At 42.6% G+C, this 6,319-nt stretch overlaps 1 long non-coding RNA gene across 1 annotated transcript in view; it reads left to right on the top strand.

The window, feature by feature from the left end:
* The first annotated feature begins 990 nt into the window (after positions 1 to 990).
* The window catches only part of LOC141095578 (uncharacterized), a 30,840-nt gene continuing 25,511 nt past the window's right edge, over positions 991 to 6,319 (top strand). The window contains exon 1 of the long non-coding RNA XR_012233430.1: positions 991 to 1,131. This is a non-coding gene — a long non-coding RNA (uncharacterized lncRNA). The remainder of the gene's footprint in view (positions 1,132 to 6,319) is intronic.

The raw sequence follows: 6,319 nt of genomic DNA, 5'->3' as shown, positions 1-6,319 counted from the left end.
CCCTGTAGAGGGAAGAGATCCTAGCATCATGGTGCAGTGACCATACTGCCCGTGGGGCTCGTTCCATGCTGACTAACGTTGGGTGGAGGGATCAGGTCGCAATAGGGTGCTGGCCCCCTAGCCAAGTGGATATATCATCAGACTCAACTAGCAAGCCAGAGGTAGAGGCACTTTTAGGTACCTCAGCCATAAGCCACATTTATCTTCGCCGGAAAGGCAGCCATAAGGGAGCAAGGGAACGCAACAAGGACGTTACCCAACAAGATCCGCGGCTGCTGGCCTGGGACACTGACTGTGAGGTGTTGGGAAGGAAGAAGCAAGAAAAGCCAGCACAGTGAGATGGCAAGGGAAGGCACATACTGAAGAGAGTGCTGGAAAGGTGTCCTCCATCTGCTTGGAAGTTGACTGAGCCCCTCACCTGAAGGATGCAGTACCAAATGGGAATCTGTGCACACCAGAACTGTGAGTAAAGCTTTGGAACTGCACCCAGCTGTGTCCTCTGAGTTCTTTCTGCAACACCTACTCAGCACTGCTACATCTATAATCATCAAATACAACATCTCTACTACTATCACTGCCCTGGGACTAAAGCTCTGCCTGTGGAGAGCTATTCCAACGCTGCTGCATCCCACCATCAGTCCCAGAGGATCTGGACTGCAGCGCTGGTCACCTCTGACCAGAAACCACAGGTGGTGTCACAAACATTTTACTAACTCTTTATTTTTCCCCTGTAAATATCCCCTTTTATTGGACGCCCAGTGCCATGGACCAGGTCATGGCCACTGTGACACATCCCTTTAAAAACCGGCCCGGTACCGAGTATCCCCACTGCTTTGGCGGGCGATCCATTATATTAATAGTAATTATAGTTTACATACAGCATGTTCTTTATGTAAATTCCTGAAGAAGAGTCCTGATAGGAGTCATAGCATGGGCAGGGAATCAAGCGGCATTGGTCTTTGCTTTATCTCTTCACCAGATGCAGCCAAACATTTCTGATGATGGCAGAGGATCCCCAAATCCAGGTGTGAAAATCTTGTTGCATCATTCCCAAGAAGACTCATGGCTGTACTAGCTCAAAAGGGTGCTGCTACTCATTACGGAGCAAAGGGTCTGAATACTTATGACCAGGTGATATTTCAGTTTTTCATTTTTAATAAATGTGCAAAAATGTCTACATTTCTGTTTTTTTTCAGTCAAGATGGGGTGCAGAGTTTACATTAATGATAAACCCACTATATGGTGATTATAACCAAGTTGAATATTTCCTATGTACTGTAGCTACAGACACAGGATATTTGAAATGCAAGGCCCTGGCCCCTAAATTAGCCCACTCTCCAGCCACAAACAGTAATTTTTAAATAGTCCAATCCTGGACATCCTGGAAACCTGAACACCGGGTCAAATATATAAAAGCTGAGTTGCACGAAAGAAAGTTGTTCACATGTGGGGATCAGCATATGCTGATTGTGATCTATAATTCATTTCTCCATCCCTCAAGAAAACAATAGATAACTGTAGATGGAAATGTTTAACTATTTCTGCTATTCTCACTTTTTATTTTATAACTGATTTGCATATTTGTGTCATTATATTTTTACCTTTTTTATTATGGATGAGCGAATAGCTTCAGATAAGTACTTATCCGAATAGTTTTAGCAGTTTCCGAATAGCTGCATCGGGATCCCAGAGACCTGAAGCGCTCCCAATAATCAGTGGTTCGGCGTCGCAGCTGCGTGTGTCGCAGCTGTGTGACAGTCACAACATATGCACAAAGAGCCTGTTTTCTCTTTGTATATATCTCTCTGGTTAATCACCCCCATTTTTTCATTCTTTTATATTTTTAAACAGTTTTCTGTATGTATTAATAAAGATTTGTATAATGATTTTACATGGCTTGCATTGTTTCTTTTTTATGTTTTTGTCAATTAATCAGCAGTGCAAGTTATTTCCATCACCCTTGGTACATTTATAAGACTATACAGTTGATGCTCACAATAGTCTATGAAGAGGGGGGAGGAAAGCTTGCTGGAGGAGCCATAAGCAGACCCAGGCATTCTACTGCTAGTTTTCCTGAAATGACAGTTACACTTTTGCTGCTAAAGCTTATGCAGTCTCAGTGCCAATTACTGTCCTCAGTGGTGATGCTAGTATTTACAAGACCTATGAGGCCAATAACTGGCTACAGTGGTGACGTGAACGTAAGCAGGGCCGGACTGGCCATCTGGCAATTCTGGTCGTGGGCTGCCTTGTCTGCTATGTTGTTAACAGAATCGGGGGTTCTCAAGACACCCATACTGTTAAGAGTTGTGATGGAGCACAAAGTCACTAACTCCTTCACTTACCCCAGCAGGCCACAGGAGTCATTAGAAATATTGGTCTTGTACTAAATCTTGCTTTCCTCCATCCAGAGTATTATTAGTAATATATCCCATCTAGTGATTGGGGATGGGGACAGCATGGGCCTGTGTGATGTCAAATGCCAGGGCTGAATTTCAGCCCCAGTCCGTACCTGAACGTAAGTGATATCATAATTGCAAGGGAGAAAACAGAGACAGGTGAGGACCATTGGAGAAATGGTACTGGACCTCTGGATGACTGAACTGACTGACATCCCCTTTATATAATAAAATATGTAAGCACATAGAAAGAATGATGAAACCTTTAATTTGTGGGAGAGAACACATAGATACTAATTCATCAAAGTAATTTCATCATTATTCTGGTGCAAATGGCTTTGAAAAGTCACAAAATGTTGGCGCAGCTCAGAGTTGTGCAAAAATTTGGTGTCTCTTGGCATTCTCATGCCAGTTTTTTACAGCTTTTCTATGATTGGCAGAGCAGGTATGTCATGGAGGCGCCATAGGGGCATGGCGTCGCAGCTCATCTAATTGGTGAGTTGTGGCTTTCATTATGCCAGAAAACTAATTCCAATAAGATTTCTAGCAAGGCATGCGCCACTTCATGAATCAGGAGCAACTGACTCCACCAGGCCCTATCATCAAGACAGGCGGGAAAAGTGCCAGTCTTGATTAATTGGGGCCATAGTCTGTGGCTGCAATGTGATTTGGCAACTCTTTTTTGGGGTGGATTGGATTTAAGGTAGAATTTCATCCTACTTCTGTTTCTTTTTCCTTTTTAGTTAATGTAGAATTGTGTGCATTACTTGCACATGATGCTTGATTCACATGATTCTTTTGGAGTGGCCTCAAATATTTGCTTTGCCAATGTTTATTCATTAATTGTTACCCTTTGTTCGTTGAGGTGGGGTTACTATCATTGTAACTCCCGATTACCCTCTGAATGTAATCTACCATTCAGCTGTTATTAAGAACCAGTGTGGCCTGAAACGTGTAGACATGTCAGTGATTTCATGATGTGATTCAATATTACAGATAGATTTCTACTGCTGTGGTTTTCTCTCATCTATGAAACCAAGAACTCAAGAAGACAACTATGTATTCATCTTGTATTTTTCTGCTCATTGGTCTGAACACGAATGTCCTTTGACACTTAGCTGCGATATTTCATTACATTATAAATTATTATATTGTATAAATATCATATGATGAAGTATTACGGTCCAAAGGTTACAATTTCAGCTGATTAATCAGTACAGTGTTTTGCTGACACCAACGTTGAAGAAGCAAAAGTCTTTGAAGTTTTTACTTTGTCATGAGGAACAACACTTGGTGGTTTCACCCAGTTAGAGGCATGAGCTTGGTGACTACAATGCCAGGGGTGCAGTCTTTAATTATCACAAAAGCAGAGCAATTAGGAAAGTCTCTGGCACAAATAACACGACCTCACAAAAGTAAACTTTGCTCCTCATGACTTAGTCAAATACGATAAGATGTGTTTGTTGCAAAGACCTGGGGGTAGATCTTGAGGGGAAGTATGCTTCATCCCGCACCAAGACAGGGGTCATAGAAGAGGTAACACAATATTAGAATAACTTTACTATCTTTATACAGTCTTTGTTAGTTTCAGATACCCTATACCTCTGTTGGCCTGGTATGGAACCTGTATCTGTCTCACTAGAGCAAGATACAGGTGTAAATCATAACCACTGCTCAAGCAGGTGCCTATCCCTCAGACAACCAAATAGCAGTTCCCAAGCCCTGTATTGGCCACTGCTCCTCTGCTCTTTTATGACTCTCTCTTGACCAGTGGTTCCCATCACCAGTCCACAAGAGCCACCAAAAGATCATGTTTTCAGGATTTCCTTAGTATTTCTCAGGTGATAATTTCATCACCTAGACAAGTGATAATTCCATCATATGGGCAATACTAAGGAAATCCTGAAATAATGATCTGTTGGTGGCTTTTGGGGATTGGAGTTGGGGAACACTCCTCTAGACCCTACAAGACCCCAGATGCTTCACACTAAACATACAGATAGTACCCAGCCTTTTAGCTCATGGAAAGGCCTTTTTTTGACACCAAGTAACCCATAAGAAAGTGTTGACAGCACTTTGCCCCAATATGCCCCCAATACAAACTCTTCAGTAGAAGGCCTAGGGCATACACCTACATGTAACTGTAACATAATAGCACAATAGAATGCACTATTCATTCAATGCAAATGTTGAGCTCTTATGCAGGAACATACAATTCTCCTGATACGGTGGAATAGGCAATTTCTTTATCCTAGTGGCTCAAATAAATATAATTTAAAGTTATTTAGACTGTGAACTAACATCATCTGTGTAAAGCATCTGTTGATTATGTCTACACCATTTTATTATAAGTCTGATTCTGTGTTTTCTAAAAACTCTTTGCAAATGTTTGTGCAAAATTGCTTTTGCACATTTGCTCACAAAAACAGGGGGCTCTGGCCTCTCTCTCTTTTTCTCCTTCCACTGACTGACAGGTCAATCTTCTCTGTGACCTTCTTCCCCACCTGAGATCTTGCGCAGGCACTGTCATTCCATGGGCTAGTGCATGCACATTTCGATAGTCCGGCTCTCAAGACCTTACTTTTGTCATCAGGACCTTACTGTGCAGGAGAATGATGGAGCCTGTGTGAGGAGGTCAGGGTGGTAGTCATGGCAAGGAGCTGTTGCATCGCCACACCCTGGCACCCAACAAAGGAAACACAAAGCCCAGTCTGTTTTGTATAATGTCTACCAAGCAGAGCATTCACATTAGATTCCAGGGCTCCTTCAGATTCTGCAATCACAGCTCTGGATTCTTGGCCCACATAAACAACTCCAGACTCCATGGTCATACTCAACAGTTCAACTTTACTTGAACAGGGTTTTTGTTACAGATGTAGGACAGTTCACATACATGGGCATTCCTTGAGTTCTCCCTGTCTTTTCTGACACAGATTCCATACAGCAGTCACTGATATCCCTTGAGCTGTCCCTGTCTCTTCCGACAGCCTCTGTCCCACAGATACTCCTTTCTCTTCTGCGGCTAGGTGCACCAACTTCCTTCCATTTCCCCTGTCCAGTTTCAATTGGCAAAGGAAAAAGGCGCGCTCAGCTCTTCAGCACTGCCTAGTCTTGGCCATAGGCCCCGGATCCTCTCTGGAATGGTTACTTCTTAAGATGGTGACCATTCTCTTGCTGCTCAGCCTGAGGTCCCTTATTGCTTCAGCAAACTTCACCCCCATGGCTATCCGTCTGTTTGCTTTCACTGCTGCATCACTACTGCTCTAATCAGAAAGTCTCAACACTCTATCTTACAGCTCTGCAGTACACCCACCTGTAACTCCTCCCAGTCTGGAAAACCCCGTATGCTAACTATGCTAGTGCTGGCACTCTCATTCCCTATCTCTAGCATGTCCCACTATTCTAGTACCACTGTTGTCCTATACTACTGCTATCCTTCTATTCTATCTTCTATCCCTGATCCTATACAAAATACATGTAAAGTAAATACACATTGAAATAACAGTAAACAATTAAATTAACATTCAGAAACTTTATGGAACCATACGTATTTAATGTGAAAACTGTTCAAGGAGGGGGGGCATATGATGGCCTCTGTCACCCCCTTACACCTGCATGAGATATCAAGTGGGAGAGCAGGTAACAGAGAAGTGTGAACTGTCAGTATTCTGGTGGTGGGAGGATACAGAGGGAGAGAGGCCAGAGAACTGTGAGGGCAGGTCAAGCCCCTGCACTTTTCATCTCATTTGCAAAAACATTAGCAGATGGATTTCTAGAAAATAGAGAAATGGACTTATACTAAAAAGGTATACATATAATCAACATTTCAGATGTTTACATTGATGACGTTATTTTAGGGTGTAAAAACCTGCTGACGGGTTCCCTTTGACAGAAACCTTTAACTACATATAAATTAGACC

Source organism: Dendrobates tinctorius, unplaced genomic scaffold (genome assembly GCF_039654945.1).
Source record: "Dendrobates tinctorius isolate UK_male_01 unplaced genomic scaffold, ASM3965494v1 ptg000070l, whole genome shotgun sequence".
Taxonomy (NCBI): domain Eukaryota; kingdom Metazoa; phylum Chordata; class Amphibia; order Anura; family Dendrobatidae; genus Dendrobates; species Dendrobates tinctorius.
This window is presented reverse-complemented; position numbering and strand designations above follow the sequence as displayed.